This window comes from Eleutherodactylus coqui, chromosome 4 (genome assembly GCF_035609145.1).
Source record: "Eleutherodactylus coqui strain aEleCoq1 chromosome 4, aEleCoq1.hap1, whole genome shotgun sequence".
Lineage (NCBI taxonomy): Eukaryota > Metazoa > Chordata > Amphibia > Anura > Eleutherodactylidae > Eleutherodactylus > Eleutherodactylus coqui.
Window position 1 is genome coordinate 263258288 of NC_089840.1, and position 23399 is coordinate 263281686.

Consider the following 23399-nt stretch of genomic DNA (forward strand, 5'->3'; position numbering starts at 1 on the left):
TCACTTTGACCACTAAGCCTCAAAGTAGACTGAGACTTCCTGTTCTGCAGAGATCACTTCTCAGATGTCATCTTATTATAGGCAGGCTTACAATGAAAGATAATAACACCTATAAGTAAATCACAGCTCACCTCCTCTCCCTTCCTGCACAATGACGTCCGCACAGAACATGCCCAAAAAATTCTTCCATAGAAGTCATAGTTTTGTTTCTATGGCCTATTAGGCTGTTGTACAGAACAGGACATTTCATTCTATTATTAGACTTTGCGGCCAGGGTGAAAATTACAAGCTATTAGATTTTATTTGTTAAATATACATAGCGACGAATGAAAAAATATATTTGACATAAAAACTTGACAGGTCATTTTTCCCTATAAAGCACTAATATATTAATTCTGTTACACAGGCTTCCTTGTCTTGTCCCGGTCTCCTGTGACAGAGGCAAACACAGGAAATTAAAGTTACAGGCAAAAGTTACTGCCTGTATAAAACTTTCTGACTGGAGACAGAGGTAGAGGGGTGAGGCAACATTTTAATATAATATGTAGCCATTCTGTGTGGATGGTACTATTGGTTCCCAAAAAAGGGCAAGGACTCCTATCAATCAGTTGTTATCTGTAGAGGAATCCTGGAGCAGGTGCTCAGCTGTTCTGCGGTGCCACCACAGGGAAAATCAAGTATTACATGATGGTAATGGAAATAGTGGTCTGTTCAGGTAATGCATGGATTTGCCATGCTCTCCCGCTAGCTGCTTTTCACTCTGGTTAATTATTGGAGGTCCTCAATGATATAACGACCCTCTATTATTTTCAGCTATTACCAAAAACATTTTTTTCTTAAAGGCAGAGGCTTAACTTGAGGCTGCTGCGCCCCGGTACAAAATCTGGAACTGGGCCCCCAACTATAAGGCTTCATTGATAGTATTGGTTTGCAATATGGGGAAGAGAGACTTTATTGGCCGCCTAGGGCTCCTGGCCCGAGATGCGACTGCACCCCCTGCACTCCCTAAAGTTACGTCCATGCTTAAAGGGGTTGTCCCACTTCTGGCCATTTTGCTACTGGAAGCAAACAGCTCTATACATTGCATAGTGGTCAAGGTTAGTACTGCATGTTGAGTCCGTTGACATGAATGATGACAGAAATATGTGTCTTAGCACTCACACACATTTACTATCTGAATAAAATGGCACAATTATTGTTTATTAACCACATAAAAATACAAGTTTCTTAACACATATTTTGCTCAAAGCATAATGGTCTCAGGTGCTTTGATCAAAATATGTGCTAAGAATGTTGCCTTTTTTGCAGTCAGTATAGACAAGACTTTGCATTGCGGAATCTGGAGCATCCCCCTCCTGATTCCGCAGCAAATACTGCCCATAACATGCTATTGATAATCACTTTTTCCTCTACACGAGCAGAAAACAATAGTGATTTTTTTGGAAAAATTGCAGCATGTTCTATTTTTGCGCTGATTCTGTGTGGACGGCTTCCATTGAAGTCAATGGAAGCCATCCGATCCGCGGCCCTCCCACAATGATATTGCAAAAAGATTGTGGATTCCGTGATAAAAAGTGGATGTTTAAAAAAAAATCTGTACTGCGCATGTCCAACAGCTCGCTGTGCAGACCATCCATACAGAGAAGATTTCAGCAAGCAGGTACGCGCGTCTTATTCAGATATTAAATATGTATGAGTGCCGATGCTTCTGTTACTCCAATTGTTGCAGCCGTGGTTCATGTTTAACATTTAATTTGTCAGAAGTGCATATTTTGTTTTTTGTATGCATTGTACTGGTAGGAGAGTGACCTTTTGATTTGTACTCTATTCACCCATCTAGCCGAGGTGGCTTAATAAAAGGATATAGCCGGGTATCCAACTCTCCCTGAGTCCATTATAGGTATTTGGCCCACAGAAAGGTGTCTTTTAGAGCAAGGTACCCATTCAAACAAATTTCCCTTGAACATGGTGGATGGGCCCACATGCTTTGATCAAAATATGTGCTAAAAACCTTGCCTTTTTCTGCAGTTAGTATAAACAGTTGTGCAGTTTAATTCAGATATTAAATCTGTGTGAATGTTACGACAAGTGCTTATGCTACTGAAATTGTTGTAGCCGTGGCTTACATGAACCTTGACATTGAATATATATCCTGGAAAAGCTGACTTTTTTGTATGCATACTATTGAAGTGAATGGAACTCCACCTGCAATACCCATCTAGACCACTGCACAGTGTACGGAGCTGTCTGCTTCCTGCATCAAAACAACTAGAAGCGGGACAACCCCTTTATGTTCACAAACCATCCGATTAGTTGACAAGGTGATTGCACCCTGATGAGAACATCCGTCATTCCATGTTACAGTATATACAAGCATCTCTTTGCAATGGTATGTCAGTGAAATATATTATAACGAAGATCTGCTCCTCATCATTAGATCTCTCTTTCCATTAATAATGGCTGCTCTGGACTCTTCTATTTGGCATCTTTTTTGTAGTATAAGAAACTCTTGCAGTCTACTCCATTATAATGTGCTACATTGCTCCCTCTGGGTATTCCTCACTATTATCCCATTTGGTTATATTCAAAACCAACGTCTCAAGAGAGAGCATTAGGGGCGACCTTTGACCTTGCAATATTCTTGGTTCAAATGGCATAATAACACGTGGTGAATATTTACAAGCATGCTTATATTATAATCGAGCACCGCTGTGAACATTAGCACGTATTTTCTGCTCAATCAGGCTTTGATGTAGAGCTCGCTTTTTACCCTTGAGAAAATATAGTCCCCGATAAACAGCGCTTGTGAAACACCACTGAACCTAAACAGCTTACATATCACAAACTGCCTGAATGCAGATTAGCAGGAGAACATATACATTTGCAACCGTGGAAGTCCCAGCAGCGGGATAATGTCAGGATGTGCGTTTCCTCCAGAGGCGTACTTACCTGTAAAAGGTAGAGGTGTCGTTAAATGGATCAATTGCAGGGCATTACACGAAATTAATAAGGCATTGTGACAGCAGGTGGATCCCTCCTCACCACTCTTTAATTTTTCATTATATGATATTTCCTTGCCTAGCAGCTAACTTTCAGCAAGGGATAATCTGTTCCTTTGTTTTCTTCTTTAAAAAGAAAGAAAACAAGAAGCAAAGCTTCACTTCCTTACAAGGAGTCTCTTGGCGGTTCTTCCTGCGCATTTGCCGGGAAACATTTTATATATTTATTTAATATGGTTATTATTTTTTAGGAGAAAAAAAAAAAAAACATCCAAAATTATACTCAGAACGTCATAAATAAATATATATAGTTATTCATGGGGTCCATCACACTTCGGAAAGGGAGTTCTCCGGGACTTAAAGAGATTGTGCAAGACCAAGAACAGCATTATTCCTCTAGGTGGATCGACCCAATGTTTGTTACGCGAACATAAAATGTTTGCATGTAGTGGTCACGGCTCCATTTGAGTTGAAAGTGCAGGGCGTTACAATATTGGCAAATGTTGGCCATGGATCCCAGAGTTTGAACTTCAGTAGGGCGTGATGTTGACTTACTGCAAAAAAGGGAGATGGAATAAATCCTCCACAGTGCGAGCTATTGAAAGGCAGCATTCCTTCAAGCCAAAGTCAGACTTTTTATACAAGCCTTGTTACAATGGCCGGGAATTAAAAGCAAAGCCAGACTCCATGTACAGACAGCTGTTTCAGGGTTTTTGCCCTTCATCAGTGTACAGTAGGAGTCTGGCTTTGCTAGTGAAAGGCCTAGGACGGAGGTCAGAAACGCTATCTTTTCTCCTTAGGCAGAGCAACTATACTATAAACTAAATGAGGAGACTCAAATGGCCACGCACGCTCCTCTGGGTAATATGCAAATAAGGGAGATGGAATAGAAGCGTGCGTGGCTATTTGAGTCTCCTCATTTAGTTTATAGTATAGTTGCTCTCCCTAAGGAGAAAAGATAGCGTTTCTGACCCCCGTTGACTTACTGGAGACACGCATTCGCTTGCGATTATCGACTCTACATTATCAAGCCAAGGATTCGGCTTGAACAGTTCATGGTCCACGGCTTGGTCACGTTTTGGGGATATGGCAACAGTCAAACTGGTAAGCATTATTCTTTGTATCAACTATGAGTATCGCTTAGCAAGGCTTGACTGTCCATGGTGGCGCTGTTGGCTAGAGCACAACAGCGCTGCTAGACTTAACATAGGAGCTTTGACCTTGCCTGATGGGTCACTCAATGTACCAAACTCAAATTTTATGATTTTATGTGGTGGTGAGGATGTAACAAATCTAATGACCCCCAAATCATCCACAAAAGGTCACGCAAAGGGGGTCAACGTGTGGGGCAAGAAAAAGCCTGTAGACTTTTTAAAATTAGATTATGTTCCATTGAGAAACTTTGTAATTGACTTACTATTAAAAAGTATGCACAGTTTTTTGGTATAAGGTGCCCCCCTGTTATACAGATAGTACCTTTTGCTTCCTGACTGGTGTCTGTGTTGTGGAGGGGGGTGGGAGAGCATTTCCAACATTTGGTGAAGCTGTCCCCCTGTCCATAAATTCTGCACTGAAGTCCTCACATTAGTAGAGGAAATGTCCTTGATTCGCATTCCTAATACACTGGAGGCTCTACTTATTAATATGCTTCCTGTCAGCCTTCCATTTAACTGGCATTTGCTTTTCGGTACATCATTCAAGCAGTTAAAAATGTATTACTCCGTCATCTCCCTACCTGAGAAGAATGGTATGCGGAAGTGGCTTTGCTAAACAGAATAGAAGAATTGATTGCTGAAACCCCAGATATCATGGTGCGGTACTCCTCTACCAGGTAATGCAGTACCGCACCATGGTATCTGGGGTTTCGGCAATCAATTGAGTTTCGTAGTTTCGGCAATCAATTGAGAATCTTTTGTTTGAAACTGGATTGAATTTCAAACAACGGTTTCCTATAGGTCCATACCTAATAAGCCAGGGAAGTAGATCTTCTCACTGGCTTCTGGTAGTAACATGTTGTGCTTCGTCACCAAGGCTAGGTCCCTTTCACCTTTTCCCTCATAAGTGCCATTGTTTTTATTGCATCTTGTACAGTGGAAACTATGGTTGGGTTTCCCAATTTACAGTTTGGCTTGTGAGGCTTTAATTAATGGTTTTCCCTCTTCTACATAATTTTCCATGTTTTTCATATGTCTATGTTTTTATACTATTGTTTTGTACAACATGTCAACTAATACCTGGTATTTATATATTCAGCTTATCATATGTTATTAGTGTTTGCATTGTGGCTGCTGTATGCTGTGTATTCTGGCTCTGTGTGTCCTGTGGTTCAGTCCCTGTCATGTGGCATGTGAATGAGTCCTGTTCTGGTGTGTGGCTCCTAGGATCAGCTAGGGCCCAGATCCAAAGACCACTGGGACGCTATTTATTGGGGTGAATCCCCTGCTTCGGTAGTGCCATTTCATCCGCCCTTGTAGCACAGGGTCAGTTGCTCGAAACCCATGTGCACCCTGCATGCCTTACTCATTGGTCACGATCGTAACAGGGTCAACACCATGATGAAAATCCAATGGAACCCATTATAGTCAATAGGTTCAACTGGACGCCACTGGTGTTTATCATATGACAGATGCGGCATGCTGTCATTTTTGTTCCATCACATACCAGGAATTTTTAATGGGGTTGTGAGCAAAAAAGCCATTCTTTTTGCTGGCCTAAAAGGGATGTCCGGTTGTAAATTACTGATGGCCTATCAGTAGGGTAGGGCATTAATAATAAATTGGCAGGGGTTTGCCATCTTGATCCCTCGACAATTATTTGTTTGCTTAGTTGATGTGTTCATACCATGAGCTAATTTCTGCAGGAAGTAGACAGCTCTGTTCCCAAGCTTGGTATTGCAGGACAATACCTATTAACTTCAATTGGAGTTGTACTTGCAGTACCAAGCTTAGCCACTGCAGTGGGAACACAGCTGTCCACTTCCTGCAGAAGTCAGCTCAGTGCACAAGTACACAGGCTCAGCAAACAGCTGATTGGAGAGGGTCCTTGGCATCGGACCCCCTGTTAATCTACTTTTGAGGACTATCCTGCTCATAGACCATTAATAGTTTACGACTGGACAACCCCTAATGTCTTATGCCATTCACCCTTTACCTAAACGGTCAATCTTATCATTGACAACACCTTTTAATATAATGTGTTAAAAAAAATTAATAAGGTGTTTGGAAAGAAAAATATTGCCCAAAAAAATAAATTGTTCACTCAAAAATAATTTTTTGTGAAAAATTAGTTTTTGAAAATACATATTTGGTATTGACGCAGTCAGAAGGCACCGTAAAATAACCTTCATTTGGCACTTCTATTGCCTATTTGCTTTGCAGGGCCCTGGATTGGTTTCTATTATTATAATAATAAAAAGAACAAAAAAATGCAAAAAAAGCAAAACTGTTTAATTTCTTTACTTATTTTTCCAAATTTTTTTTTTTACATCAGATAAATATACGATAACATTATCATATTTTAAAAGCGCCTCATAATCTAGCAATAATAAAAAAGCAACAATCAGCTCTAAATGGGAAAAAAAAACACGTACGTCTTTCCTATATGGAATGAGGAAAAAAAAACAATATAAAATTCTCATAAGTGTATTCTACTTTAATGCAGAAAATCTGTGCAGAGAGAATAAAAAAGCAACAAACAAAATAAAGGGTCATACAATAAAATATACTAATGCATATGAGATGTAAAAATAATTGAAACATCTCAGTTGTTTTACAATTAGATATTATACCTGAACACATTAAATTACAGTACTTTTCTCTCTTTTACATCTCTAGTTTATATTTGTGTCGTGAGTCTAGTAAATTGCCTTTGTGATGAGTAGAATGGCTGTTTTTTTTTTTTTGTTCATTTTTATATGCCAGATTTTTCTATCACACTGTTTCCTGGAGTCTTCTTTATGCTATGTTCATAAATCAATGACAGCAAGCTGTAACAATATCTGGGACAGATATTCAGTATTTGCTACAACCTTGAACTAATTGAGAAGCCTCTCCTTGCTCATTGGTCAAAGCAGTGGAAAGTAAAAGCGCTCCGTGTTCTCTCACCGCAGTCCCCATACCCTGTTACTTTTATTATGTTAAGAGATCAACATTCCCTGAATGCTTGGTTATTCCAAGCTTCCTCTAATCTCGAGAAACAAAGGCTTGGAACATGGACTGCTACAGTCTATGCCTATGGCAGACTTCTAAGAATAAAGGTCTTGGTGAAGTCAATTTATTTTATTTCATTATATTTTATGTTGTGTCCTATATTCTTTTATATTTTTTTAATTCATTTTATGTATATAATAGTGGCGTGGAATAAAAACATTTTAAAGAGGTGTTTTATAACATATGGAGATGCTGGATGAAGCCGGAGCATCTAAATAAGGTATACATGTATTCCACAGCAGAATGGGCCCAAGTCCTGGTCAAGATGGCCATGTAAGAAGTTTCAGCTAACACCAGAAAGTAAGTGTGGTGGCAGTGTGTTATTATGTGAGATGTGGAGGTGCAGATAGAGTGGGATATTGCCATGTGTGGTCGAGTAAACCAGTAAACTATCACCTGCAGTAACTGGGGAATAAGACTGGAGCTGTGTCGCCAAGTGGAAGTTGGCCATTTACAGGACTGGTAACACAGAAGCATAGATGGCAGCTAATTGGAGCAGCGACTGAAAAGAAAAGCTGTTCTGGAGAATTTATCAGTGATAAAAGTCAGTGTGAGTCTCATCATAGAATAAGGGCACCTGGTGTAAGAAGTGATATTGAAATTATTTGATTAGTAAAGTTGTGCTTTGCTGAAAATGATTGCCATATCCTAATATATGCTAATATCAACAGTATACAGAGACTGTTACATTTCATTTGGGCACATTGCACTGCAATACTGTACTGTAGATTATGCAGCAACAAATAAAGAAGCGGCTATTGTAACCTCTACCACAGTTAAATTGTTGCCCTATCCTCTTGTGTATATTACAGGCACATTCTTATTAAGATTTGTGCTGCCCATATGTCCTGTAAGTTCATATGGACATCATAGAAGGTCAAATGTGGCTTCAATGGCTGTGGCTTCAACTGGCAAAATTATCTGTTTGCCGGAGTGTTATGAGCCCAACTGTTGATCGGCTGATCACCCCAGTAGCTGCTTTTTGAAAGTTGTTATCTTTAATAAGATAATCCCTTTAAAACACAGTCTGTTTAAACACTATTGCCTCACTAAATGGAAAGCAATTAGTTATCAAACGCAAGGAATTATTCTTGGCCAAGGTTGTATGTGCCAAAGAGGTATGCCATTCAGCTACTATGGGACTCCTGAAGAGTAAGACCCAGGGCAAGTTTTGATGGGGGGTGAGAACCAATGCAGAGATCTCCAAATATTAGCAAACAAGGGTGTGGGGAATTAACCCAGGTGTAAAGGACCATTGCTTAGCTATAGGTGGTGCAGAGGTCGTAGTTGCATCCAGGCTCTGGCGTGGAATAGTGCCTAGAGAAGCCTCTTCCACATACGAAAACTCTAGTTTCATATTTAGTGCGCGTTACGTGGAAGCCTCGGTCAGATTTTGCAATGAGCCAAGGACCGTGGTGCCTTTCAATATTGCCTGCGGAGAGTCCCGTTCTCACTGAACACTGTGACAGCACTGTTACAGTGCTCAGTGACAAGGGGACTCCCCGCAGGGAGTAAAGAATCCCCTGCCACAGCTGTCACAGCTGTGGCAGAGGATCGCGATCCCGGCACCCCTGCAGTGATTTTCAGGGATGGGCTTTAAATATAAGCCCTTCCCTGAAGGGCTTATCTTGTGTAAAAAGTAAAAAAAAAAATACATACCTCTCTGCTGTTGCAGGGGCTCCGGCACGTCTTGTCGCTTGGGTCCCTGCACTGCTCTGAGTGTTTTTCAGCAGGCAAGGATTTAAAATCCCCGCCTGCTGAAAGGGCTGTATGTGATTGTCTGAATGCTCTGAAAGACACTCAGAGCAGTGCAGGGACCCAAGCGGCAAGGTGCACCTGAGCCCTGGCAGCAGCGGAGAGGTGAGTATGTTTTTTGTTTTTTACTTTTTACACCAGATAGGTCTGATTTTCAGGGAAGGGCTTATATTTAAAGCCCTCCCCTGAAAATCACTGCAGGGGTGCCGGCAACCCATTGCTTTCAATGGAGCCACCGGCAGCTGCCGCGGCCCCATTGCAGTCAATGTCACGGACCTGCATTCAAGGGGTGCATGGTTTTCTGCACACCTATGTACGCATACACACACGCTCGTGTAAATGCACCCTGATAGTCTGTTACATTTGACCTTTGCTTTCATGTTAAAGGAGATGTCCCGAGGCAGCAAGTGGGTCTATACACTTCTGTATGGCCATAATAATGCACTTTGTAATGTACATTGTGCATTAATTATGAGCCATACAGAAGTTATAAAAAGTTTTATACTTACCTGCTCCGTTGCTGGCGTCCTCGTCTCCATGGTGCCGACTAATTTTCGCCCTCCGATGGCCAAATTAGCCGCGCTTGCGCAGTCCGGGTCTTCTCCTCTTCTCTATGGGGCTCCGTGTAGCTCCGTGTAGCTCCGCCCCGTCACGTGCCGATTCCAGCCAATCAGGAGGCTGGAATCGGCAATGGACCGCACAGAAGCCCTGCGGTCCATGAAGACAGAGGATCCCGGCGGCCATCTTCAGCAGGTGAGTATGAAGACGCCGGACCGCCGGGATTCAGGTAAGCGCTGTGCGGGTGGTTTTTTTAACCCCTGCATCGGGGTTGTCTCGCGCCGAACGGGGGGGGGGGTTTTAAAAAAAAAAAAACCCGTTTCGGCGCGGGACATCTCCTTTAATTATCTCATCATCCTGTCTTTCCCTGTGCTTTAGTCCTAAACCTATCTTCGGTTGTACTAACAGGTCTAAGCAGATGTGACAGAAATGCCTTAAAAATATTGTACTTAGTTCTGTTAGGGTTCCTTCACATGGCCAAGTGTGATATCGAGGGGGGTGATTCATGGCCTGATATCGCACTTTCCAACATGTGAAAGCCCAGTGGATGCGGAGATAAAGGGAATTCCTCATCGTGGCTGTCACAACTGTGGCAGAGGATCACGGAGTTCCCACATGGCTTTCAATACGGAAAAGGGCTCCTTCACACGAGTGTATATCGGCCGCTGTTTTCATGGTCGGCTGATATACCCTACCATCTGATGCATTGGATTCCTATGCATCAGATCACCTAGGCATATTCCCGTGGCGTAAAAGCGCCGGCCGGGCCAATATAGCACAGGGTGCTTTTACTCTGGGCAGCAAAGATAGTCCTATAACTATCTTTCTGCCTGGAATACGTCGGCCGCTGCATAGACTTCTAGGGGAGCCCATGCTAGCTGCCGGAGAAGGGAGATGGGAGGGAGTTTAGCAGCGTGAATGCTAAACTCCCTCCCCCTTCTCCCCTCCCCTCCGGCTGTTTGCAATGGGAGGGGGCGGGACTAGGGCAGAGCTAAGCTCCACCCCCTCACATTGCTGGCTGCGGACAAGGGGTGGGGAGGGGCGGGAGCTTATATTCAACCCCGCTGTGCCCCCTCCCATTGCAAACAGCCGCAGAGGAGGAGAGAGGCGGTGAGTCGGCGAGGAGGAGGGAAGGGGGAGGCAGCTTAGCAGAGCTAAGCTGTCTCTCCTCGCCCAAGGGCATTGTGGTCTCGGTGTGTATGCATGGTCCCTGGGCAGTCTAAAAGAGCGCACAAACGTTAGATTTGTGCGCTCGATCGTGTGTTTATAGCAGTGTGAAAGGGCCCTAATAAATTATACCAAATTATAACAATTATGGATGATTGATATGACAAGCATATATTTGTACACTGAGAGTCATGTGAGATACCAAGCTGATTAGCATGACATCATAGCTAGGAAACCTAGGTTTGTACTTGGGTTAGACAGAATAAGCACTGATGAAGTAGCAAAAGATATTGAATTTATTCTCGATTCCTTTTGCTTAATCTATGATACAATTTCGCATATATATATATATATGTATGTGCGCTATAGATAAATTATTAATTCATCCGAATAAATCTAAATATACAAGTCAACTTAAGTATTAACCTATGCTAGCCCTAGCTCATAAACATGATTACTATTCAGTTAGGATTCTGTGCAAAGACAAGTAATGAAGGCAAAGGGAAAGAAATTAATTATATTCAAAGGAAAATAAATTATATATCAGGCATGGTTGGGGAAGATGAAATCATGTTGTTAAATCATTGGTCCCTAGACTCTCCTCTGGAAATAGTGATATTTTTTGTCCACATTAAATATGCACCCTATACAAATGCAGGAGAGACAATTGATGGCATGGATTTTCATCAGAGTTCATTTACGTTTTGGCTATCTGACATTGGCTTTCTATGCAAAGTGATTTTATGCCCATAAAGGGATGTGATTTTGTAGGATATATCCCAAAAAATATTTACAAAAACACCAATGAAAGGCGCTGGTCCATTAGGAGAGCCATTGCACAGATAGTATGTCCTATTACCCTTCTATTAGCCAAGAGCCAAAGAAAACAGCAGCTCTTGCACTACTGGGCAAAGCTTGACCATGTGATACATGGATGTCCATTTTCTAGATTGGTTCCCATGTAACACTGTGTTTCTCCTATAATGGCCTCTGTAGGAGAAATGTGCAGCCACCTCCATCTATCCATTGATTACCACTAATTGCTTGGGTGTTTAGCTACCTGATTTGCTGTGATCAGCTAATCACCAAACTTACTTAGATGAGAGGTCATCTAGTTGGAACATCCTCTTTAGCTATAAACTTGTTAACATCTGCTGCATTTGGATCTTTTTCTAATATGTGTCTAATCAGTGTCATTTTAAGTGTTTAAGTCACATTTAAAGGCTATGGGAACTTGTGTGCTTGAAAAATCAATACACACATATCTTAGTAAGTCCCTGCAGAAAAACATATATGCCTATCAGTTTTTTTTTCATTGAGCTTTCCTTCTCATGCATTCAGAAAGCCGCATACTTGGTTTGTAGGTTCTCCTACATTTAAGTTTCTGTCTTGGGGGCATTCCCAGCACCAATGAGCTTCTCTGTCTCATAAACATGCACAAGCTCAGCTTCCCTTCCCCTCTTTTCTTTCAGAGGTTTTGGTGCATAACCACGCCCACTAAATACTACACAGCTGTCTCTTTGTTTATCTCATCCTCTCTCTGAGTTGCTGCAGGTCCTATTCCCCCTCACTGCTGATAAAGAGCGGAAAATTCACAGAGAGTGAATTACAGCCCTTTGTAATAGTAGCTCTCCCTGTCCTCCTCCACCATCCCCTGGCACTGTCATGCAGCCCTTTTTAATAGCTCAGTGGTAAAGCAGGGAATACATATTCAAAATGGGGGACAGCCTAGGGGAGGAGCCAGTCAGCTGACCTACAGAATTTGTTAAAGGGGTTGTCCCGCGCCGAAATGGGTTTTTTTTTTCAACCCCCCCCCCCCCGTTCGACGCGAGACAACCCCGATGGAGGGGTTAAAAAGAACACCGGAGAGTGCTTACCTGAATCCCCGCGCTCCGGTGACTTCTTACTTACCTGCTGAAGATGGCCGCCAGGATCCTCTCCCTCGGTGGACCGCAGGGCTTCTGTGCGGTCCATTGCCGATTCCAGCCTCCTGATTGGCTGGAATCGGCACGTGACGGGGCGGAGCTACACGGAGCTACACGGAGCCCCATTCAGAAAAGAAGAAGACCCGGACTGCGCAAGCGTGTCTAATTTGGATATTAGACGGCGAAAATTAGTCGGCTCCATGGAAACGAGGACGCTAGCAACGGAGCAGGTAAGTGAAAAACTTCTTATAACTTCTGTATGGCTCATAATTAATGCACAATGTACATTACAAAGTGCATTAATATGGCCATACAGAAGTGTATAGACCCACTTGCTGCCGCGGGACAACCCCTTTAAGATTTCAATCCTTCAAAAAAACATGCAAGCATAAAAATCACACAACTTAACATTTTTAATGAAAGCCAATTACAAAAAAAATTAGTTTCCAAAAACACATTGATTAAAGAAAAAAAAGTGCAAAGGTGTACATTGCCTTTAACTCTGAAAAGTGAGGGACACGATAAGGCTGCCCGCACACAGGCAGATTTGCATTGCAGATTCCGCAGCAAATCCTGTCCATAGCATCCTATTGGAAGCCTCATTTTTCTCCACACGAGCGGAAATCAATTGCGATTTTCCGCTCACGGAGAAAAAATCGCAGCATGTTCTACTTCTGCGCTGATTCCGTGTTGACGGCTTCCATTGAATTCAACGGAAGCTGTCCGATCCGCGGCTCTTCTGCAATGAATTTGTGGAAAGGTCACAGATTCCGCATCATCGTTAGGCGGGAAAAGCGGAGATTTAAAAATAAAAAATCCGTACTGCGCATGTCCGACGGCTCGCCATGTGGCCCATCGGCAGTACAGAGAAGATAATGAAATGCACAGATGCCAGCTGGGCAGAGGGTCAGATTCCGCTGCAGGATTCTGCATGCGGAATCCGACCCACTCTTGTGCAGCCGGCCTTAGTGTCAGAATGGCAGTAATTTTGGAATTTGCAACCATGGGACCATTTTCCATATCCTGTCTTAGTCTGCTAATGTTGGCGTGCCATACTTGACATGTACAGCAGCCAATCACTGACCTTAGTAGTGCTGGCAGCATGGACTACACATAGCACCCTAAATACTATCAGGGGACTCAGTAATTGTTCCTACAAGACAAGGAGGTGATGTGTGACCATGACTCCCATCACATTGTTATTGATAGTCTTACTTCCACATCATCTTCTAATAAAGATAGGGCTGAGCAGTGGATAGTTTAAAGTCACTAACGCAGATCATACTTCAGTGCATGAAGCCATTGTAACCTCTCAGCAATTATCTGAGTTTTGATGGACCTGAAGTTTTTCCACACTGGACAACCTTAAAGTTTTGGGATCTGAAAGTTGGCTGAGTACCCAACAATGATGACACTGAACTGGCAATTAAATGTATATGAAGATACTGACCTCTTTGGGCAAGGAACCAGCCAGAATTGGACAGAATCCTAAAAATCCTCTAGAGATACCTAGTCGTCAAAGCTAGGCTTCAGTGCTTTGAAGAAACTCTGTCATCTTGGACAACCCCCATAACCTAAAGTAATAAATCAAAAGTAGAAAATACATTAAGTTCAAATGTGTGTTTGTATACTTACACTTCCTCTCGTTATCACATTGTGCACTCGCAAACCAGTCATTCAATGCTGGCTTAAAACATTAAAGGGATTGTCTGAGTTATCTAACCTGCAGCTAAATGGGTCGTCCACGGTGAAAAATAACAAAGCAGCTGATACTGACCTTTACCCACCTATCGCTGGTTGTATGGGATGTCACAGATGGCTGCAGCCAATGACAGAGCTCAGTGATCAATCGCTGAGCTCTGTCATTGGCGTCAGAAACCTGTGACATTCCACATACAGGTGGTTCCTAAAGGTAGACATTACATCACAGAGGAGATCAGGAGTGGCCTCACTGGAGATAGCTGGGGGCCAGGAGAGGATAGTATCATCTGCTTTTTTATTTTGGGGCCATGTTTAACTGCAGTTTTAGTAACTCGGACAAACCCTTTAAGAGGACTAGCCCTCTCCATTATGTGCATGCATTCATTTTAGCTTTTTACACTATGAAGGCCAGTTTGCAGGCACACAGTTGGGGAAAGAGAGGAAGAAGAAGTATACAAGTTACATATTTGAACTCGGCATCCTTTCTCCCATTCATTTAATACTTTAGGCTATGGGGGGTCATCCAAGGTGACAGATTTTTGAAAAATATTTTTCAAGTTTTGGTAGATCCTACTTTCCCTCTATAATTGTTTTTTTCCCCATTTTCTTTGCAATGCCTATTTACGCTTAGGTCCATTCACATCTGCACTAGAGGTTCGAGTAGAAATTTGTCTGGGAAAATTATAGTCATTGGAGTTGGTCTGGCACCACATGGGTTTGCCATGTGCTGGATCGGGTGATTCTAGTATTTTCATTGTTCGCTCTGAAAATAAAATCGAACAACGGAAATCACGCTGGAGGTATCAGGGCAGGTATAAATGAAGCCTTATTCCTTCAGTAGATGTATTATTTCAATTTTATTTGCTTTAACTATATACAGTACTGTGCAAAAGTTTTAGGCAGGTGTGGAAAAATTGCTGCAAAATAAGAATGCTTTCAAAAATAGAAGAGTTTAAACAGAATCAATTCTTCACACTGAACATATTGTTTGAAGGAACTTGGCAGAAGGTTATTCCAGATATCTTGGAGAACTAAGCACAGATCTTCAGTGGATGTTGGCTCGCTCAAATCCTTTTGTCTCCTCATGTAGTCCCAGACAGACTGGATGATGTGGGATTAGGGCTCTGTTGGGCCATATCAGCACTTCCAGGACTCCTTGTTCTTCTTCAGGCTTTATTCACACAAGTGTTTTATCATGGCAATTTTGCAGCGATACAACGCTGGCTGAAAATCGCGACCATCTGATGCATTGGATTCCAATGCATCAGCTCAGATGGGCGGTTTTCTGGTGCATAAAAATGGCCAGCCAGAATGCGCACCGTGTACTCTATCTTTTCCATCGATTTTCGCGCCAGCTGAAAAAGAAAGGTCTGGACCTATCTTCCAGCCGATCCAATAGAGTTATATGGGAGCTGCTGGAAAAAGGAGGTGGAAGGGAGTTTAGCAGCAGCTCTGCTAAACTCCCCCCCACTTTCCACCCCCTCTCCGCCCCTTGCTGGCTGTCGGCAAAGGGACGGGGTGGGAGATTAGCAGACTAACTCTTGCCCCATCCCACCCCCTCCCGTTGCTGGCAGCCTGCAAGGGACAGAAAGGGGAAAGGAAAGGGGAGAAAGTTTAGCAAAGCTAAACTCTCTCCTCCCAGCCCGATGGCATCCTGTATATGCACTGCACCTATATCTGCATGGGCAAAAAAATGGGAGATGCAGCTATTGCAGCTATGACTTGGTCACGGCTGCCTCTTGTTCATGCGATTTTCGGCCGCCCTATGGCCGTGACATGGCCGGCTGAAAATCACAGCGCTCGTGTGAAGGATCTCTCACACTAAAGATACTTCTTAATGACACTGACTTTATATTTGGGGTTGTTGTCCTGCTGCAGAATAAACTTGGAGCCAATCAGACACCCTCAATTTTTGAAAGCATTCTTACTTTGGAGCACACCTGCCTAAAACTTACGCATAGTACTGCATCTTGTTATCTTCTTGCTTGAATCAAAATATCCCCCTCCTATTTAATTGAACACCCGGCTCCTAGGAATTTAATATTGGGAGACTTTATACCCTTTTCCACCCCTTTCCTCCTTTGGACTATGCCATCTGGCGGTTGCTCTTCCAAGCTTCTTTCCTGGGGGAAGGGGTGTTCAAATATCCTAGACTTTGATATGACCCATCATTGCCAGGAATGACTGACTTACCAGTTAAAAGGGAGCAGACGTAATGTAATTAGAATTGATTGGTCTCCATTAGGGTTTATCACTGAGCATCTGTAACCCATGAATGCAACCGCCATAACTCATAAGTGGCCGAAAAGAATATATTTTTTGGTTAAGGTGGAACTGAAGCAAACGGGGACGATTAGTAATTACTGATGATCACATAATGAATCCATCAGGATCTTGCACAAACCGGCTCCAGAATGTCATTTATAACACAGACTTGATAAACATAGTTATGATGCCTTATTGTTATTTTTTTTTCCTGTGCCCTTTCTTGAAATTAGTCTGTATATAATCAGTTTGATGCAAATGAAAGCTTGCTCTCTTCATTGCCGAAACCCTCTTTATGGGCTCTAATTAAAGCCTTTGTATGAACACAAAGTGTCTAATAAATAAAACTCCAAGCCGAGGAATAGACTCGGCTGCAGAATGACTCACTTGCCGGTGTATTTGAACAATATTTAATCATTAAACTAACGCAGCGCCTGCGCTTTTTGGAAAGAAAACAGGTTTTTTAGCTGCATGTTTATTTAACACTTTGACTTTGCTCATTTTTTGGGATGTGTGAAATGATTCTTAGAAAGTGGGGTGGCTGTAAATCATCTGTTCGGAAAAGTTAACGGGCCTTAAATAGTTACACCGTTAATGATTGGAACTTAACGAGCGGTGGGATGGGTTTGCATAAAATCCATTTTTTTCCCCTTAGTAAACAATTTCACTTCGGTTCGCACAAATTCCATCTGCCAAAAATATAGCTTATAAAAATCCTGATAACCCTCAGAGAAGGGATCTTTTAAATGTGGTCCAAGTGGACCACCAACAGTGCCCTCAGATGTTCCATTAGGCAAGAAAGAAAAGGGAAAAATAAAAGAATTTATGAGCAGTACATTGCCTGGTAAATAGTGTAGGATTTACATACCTATACATACAAGCTCACATATGTATGGAAATGTCACATTTTTCTGAATACAATGCCTCATAAACATTAGGCTGCCTAAGGAACATATGTCATATTATGTATACTCTACTCCAGCACCGGCTTTAGGTTACATGGCATGATGTGCCGAATTTTTTTGGGGGGGCCCTATCATAAAAAAAACCCTATATATAGTGCACGGATAGGTAGTCAGCCTGTATTCTGCTTTGGGCTAAAAGTAGCTATTAGAGTGTGCTGCTGGGATCTGTTGTTCTACATGGGTTTCCAGCAGTGCAGCCCCACAGGTGGGGTCGATTGAGCTGGCTAGGTGTGGATTGCTCCAGACAGCCAATCCCTCAGGTCTGCTGCTCATTTATACCAGTTCCTCTGCTGTGGCTGCAGGGCTTTCCTCTATTTGTTCAGTGTGTTTAGTGTGAACAGTGTCATGTTCCTGCGTGTCTGTACCGGGTGCTGGACGTGAGGTGTGAACAGTCCTGTTCAGACACGCAGGAGCATGGCACAGACCAGTGGTGATTGGCTGGCTAAAGAAATCCACAACCAACAAGCTCAATCAAGCCCAAATGTGGGGCTGCGCTGCTGGAGACCCATGTAGAACAACAGATCCCAGCAGAACCTTAGCAGCAAAATAGCATGATACCCTTACCAGAACAGCTTTGTGAATAAATACAGTACTAGAACCAAGCTCCTAACATAAATACAGCACCTGAACCAAGTTCAGTAAATAAAATCAGCACCAGAACCAAGCTTGGTACATAATTACAGCACCAGAACAAGCTCATAACATAAACACAGCACACACCAACCTCAGCATATACATACAATACCAGGAACATACTCATGACATTAATACAGCCACAGACCCAAGCTCATAGCATAAATACAGTAGCAGAGCTAACCAATAATGTTGCAGGGGTGCAGATGGCTCACAGCAGCACTTTTGAACAAAAGAGTGGAGAAGACAAAGCCAGAAGGAGAATGATTTATATACAGTAGCTCCAAAAACGCTACCACAAGAAGGAAAATCATCTCGCAGGGTGGGCCTAGGAGAAGCAATAGCCCCCATCCTACATCTACCTGTGCCCTACAACGAGCTGGCAGCCGGAGCTTTGTGTGACCTTATGAGTCACACGTAACTAAAGGGTTATTCCTATCACAAGGAGTGATGTCATATCAACTAGGATATGACATCACTTTGTGATCAGTGAGGGTTTGATTGCCAATTCTGAGATTGAAAGGGCCTTAGTGCTGCATACCCCTCTCAGATTTCCCCTGCAGAGCAGCCTTAGCAGCCACCTGCAGCACATCCTTATTCAAGTAAACTGCTGACCACCACGGATCCAGTGTCTGAAATTTCTGGCAAAGTTGTTATCTGCAGAGACAGTTGTGGCCAGAGATCTGAGCATAGATTCTCCCATACCAAAACTTAGGGATTTTCCTAAATACCTTTCATTAAAAGAGTATATTTTTGTGACAGGTCCCTTTTAAACCTTTGTAGTCCAATTTTGGATTTGGGGTTTCCTAGGGGACTTTCTCTTTCTGCAATTATACAATAGCACCATCTGCTGGCTAGAGCCACTACTGCGGTATTGGACATGCTGAAGAGGCCCCGACAACAAAGTGGCCAGTAATATATAGTAACAATACCCTGCCGGACGTCTTCCGACATTGGAGCTGAACAGCCTTCAATCGGAATGTCTTCAGACGTCAGACAGTGGACTGAAAAGGGTTAAAGGGGTAGTCCCGCGCCGAAACGGGTTGTTTTTTTTTCAACCCCCCCCCCCCGTTCGGCGCGAGACAACCCCGATGCAGGGACTTTAAAAAAAAAACAGCACAGCGCTTACCTGAATCCCCGCGCTCCGGTGACTTCTTACTTACCGGTTGAAGATGGCCGCCGGGGTCTTCTCCCTCCGTGGACCGCAGCTCTTCTGTGCGGTCCATTGCCGATTCCAGCCTCCTGATTGGCTGGAATCGGCACGGGGCGGAGCTACACGGAGCTACACGGAGCCCCATTGAGAAGAGAAGAAGACCCGGACTGCGCAAGCGCGTCTAATTTGGCCATTAGACGGCGAAAATTAGACGGCAACCATGGAGACGAGGACGCTAGCAACGGAGCAGGTAAGTGAATAACTTTTTATAACTTCTGTATGGCTCATAATTAATGCACAATGTACATTACAAAGTGCATTATTATGGCCATACAGAAGTGTATAGACCCACTTGCTGCCGCGGGACAACCCCTTTAAGTGACATAAGGGAGTCACATACTAAGGCCTTATTAACACGAGTGTTTTTACGCAGCTAGTTTAGCCACAATAAAAAATCGCGACCATCTGAATCATTGGTTTCCAATGTATTAAATCAGATGAGCGATTTTTAGCCCAGTGAAAACATATCAACGCGGTCTTGCGCTATCTTTTGCTGCAATATGCTGGAGGCTCTCCTAGGCTTCTATGGGAGCTGAAAAAAAAGGGAGAGGGAGGGAGATTAGCAGCGTCCAATGCTGCAAAAAGATTACAGCTTGCTCTATTTAACTATTAGAAGTCACTCCAAGGATTTATGCCGACCGAGGCATTTCCGTGCTGCAGCGCGTTTTTTGCTAATAAACCGCGGCTGCCTGTGCGTATGGACAATAAAATGGGAATTTTGATTGGGACTTGATTGCAGATATTCTTCATTTGCATTTTTTGGCCGTGATGCGGCCAGCATGAAACTGCATTGCTCATGTGAAAGAGGCCTAAAGAGCAGGAACAATAGTGAAAAAGATATCCTGACAACTTGATAACAAAATTAAAGGTTATGGAAACATTTGTGCATGAAAAATAAACACATACATATCTTAGGCTGCGTGCATAGGACTGGGTTGGATTCCGCATGTGGTACCTGGCCTGTGACCCCTGCGTACCTGTTTGGATGGTTTTTGCCTGTGCTGCAGATGTGTTGGCCGGCGAACATGCACAGTACAGATGTGACCGCGCCGTTGCTAGGTGATGATGCGGATACCGTGACCTTTCCGCAATGATGATTGTGCAAGGGCCACGGGACGGACGGCTTCTATTGACTTTAATGGAAGCCGTCTGCACAGAATCCGGCTCAAAATAGAGCATGCTGCGATTTTTTTTCCTGCAAGTGGATAATTGCAATTTATTTCTGCTCATGGGCATGGAAACCCGCTTTTACGTTGCATGCTATGGCCGGTATTTGCTGTGGAACCTGTAGGGGTGGCGCACACTCTGGATTCTGCAATGCAAATTTGACCATGTGCATTTGGCCTTACTAAGTCCCTGCAGAACAAATGATGCACAGATCTGCTTTTTTGCATTGAGTTTTTGCTCTCATGCATTTAAAAAGTCTCATAGTTGTTTTGCAGGCTCTTCCACATTCAAGTTTCTAGCTTGAAGATGTTCCCAGCACTGATCAACTGGTCTGTCTCATGAACATGCACAAGCTCAACTCCCCTTCCCCTCTCCTCTTTCAGAGGTTGTGTAGCATAACCACGCCCACTCAATCCTACACAGCTGTCTTTCTGTCTCTCTTATCCTCTCTCTGAGTAGCTACTAGCCTGTTCCCCCTCACTACTGACAAGAGCAGAAAATTCACCCAGCGTGAATTACAACCCTCTGTAATAGTATCTCTCTCTGATCTTTTCCACTATCCCCTTGCACTGCCATACAGCCCTCTGTAATAGCTCAATGGAAAGACAGTGAATGCACATTCACAACAGAGGAACAGGGGGAGCCAGTCAGTGAACTCCAACTGATAGAATTTGCTAACTTTTAGTCGCTCAGTCTGTGGTGCCTTACAAAACAATACAAGCATAGAAATCAAACAATCAGAACATTTTAATGACAACCAATTACAAAAAGTCTTTGTTTCCAAAAAACATGTTGCTTAAAAAAAATTCAAAAGTGTACATAGCCTTTGAATTAGGTCCACAGAATACTGATTTGAATAATTAATCATACATTCGACTTTTGTGATATATTAAAAAGTAAAATTCATGATAAAGTGACATAAAAAAATGTTTGTATCCAGATTTTCCACTTCTCTGTTTTTTTATGTCACGTTTTACAGTGTTGAGGCTCGACGGCTGAATGGTGACGGGCTTGAACTTCCAGTACCTGTATGCAAGCTGTGAACCTTTCCATTTGCAAAGAATTGTATTAGAAAATGGAATATTTCACACAAATCTTGGCAATATGTTGCTTTATTAACCCTTTGGCATTTGAAGTTAGGCATTTCTTGACACTAAGCGCTGGTGAGAATGTATTGGCAGTCTGAATTAGCACTTGAAGATGGACATCCTGACTCCAGGAGTCGCCGAGTTCATTATTCCGAGCTGCGAGCTGTTCTGCCGCCGAGATGAGAGGAAACACCACCTTATTTATTTTACAACCCTCATTTCTGCTGAACCAATAACAATCCTGGTGACAAATATTTAATTAGGAAATAACCGAGAGCTGAAATTGTTCCAATTATAAAATAGCTTTACAATGTTTGAACATTGAAGTCTAACTAATAGTTTAACCTTAGCCTGCGAGACTTTTATTTAAGACTTTGTAAGGAGAATATTCTAATATCATAGCGGATAGTACATGTATTTGGATAGAAACCTTTATTGCATCGTTTAAGGTATTTGAGCTTCTTCTTTATAATGGAAGAAGAGAAGAATTATTTATATTAATGAAATATTGACTATGGAAATATGGGGTTATTATGGTTACTGCTTTGATATAGGGCCATTTCAATAAAGATTCAAATGGATCAATTGCCATTGGCACAAGTATACTCTTAGTCAAAAAAAATCAAGCACCTATAAGGAGCTGTTGGCATCGAATGGAACTTTATATGTGTGATTGTAATGTTGATATAAGTAAGTGATTGCAATGTCAGAGCAAAACAATTTATTGCGGAAAACTGAAAACTTGAAGGGAGGCTCTAGTACCCTGTTGTACCGCTTCTAGCTTGGATACAAGATGTGATATGGGCAGGCATAGAGGCTCTAGTACCCTGTTGTACCGCTTCTAGCTTGGATACAAGATGTGATACGGGCAGGCATGGAGGCTCTAGTACCCTCTTGTACCGTCTCTAGCTTGGATACAAGATGTGATACAGGCGGGCACTGAGGCTCTAGTACCCTGTTGTACCGCTTCTAGCTTGGATGCAAGATGTGATACGGGCAAGCATGGAGGCTCTAGTACCCTGTTGTACCACCTCTAGCTTGGATACAAGATGTGATACGGGCAAGCATGGAGGCTCTAGTACCCTGTTGTACCGCCTCTAGCTTGGATACAAGATGTGATACGGGAAGGCATGGAGGCTCTAATACCCTGTTGTACCGCTTCTAGCTTGAATACAAGATGTGATACGGGCAAGCATGGAGGCTCTAGTACCCTGTTGTACCGCTTCTAGCTTGGATACAAGATGTGATACGGGCAGGCATGGAGCCTCTAGTACCCTGTTATACCGCCTCTAGCTTGGGTACAAGATGTGATACGGGCAGGCATGGAGGCTCTAGTATCCTGTTGTACTGCCTAGCTTGGATACAAGATGTGATATGGCATGGAGGCTCTAGTACCCTCTTGTACTGCCTCTAGCTTGGATACAAGGTGTAATACAGGCGGGCATGGAGGCTCTAGTACCCTGTTGTACCGTCTCTAGCTTGGATACAAGATGTGATACATGCGGGCATGGAGGTATACAGGTTCTATATGGTATCCTTCAGCATATCGCTCCACATTTTCTCTAACTAAGCCTCTAGATCAGGCAAACTCATAGGCAGTCGAGGTTGGCATCCCAGATGGTTGCATACATGTTCTATTGGCGATAAATCTGGCAACCAGGCAGCCATGGAAGTGTGACAATATTGTGAAGGCATTCCTGTGACAAGCTTGCTGTTTGTGGCTGCGCATTATCCTGCTGGAAAATGCCTCTTAGA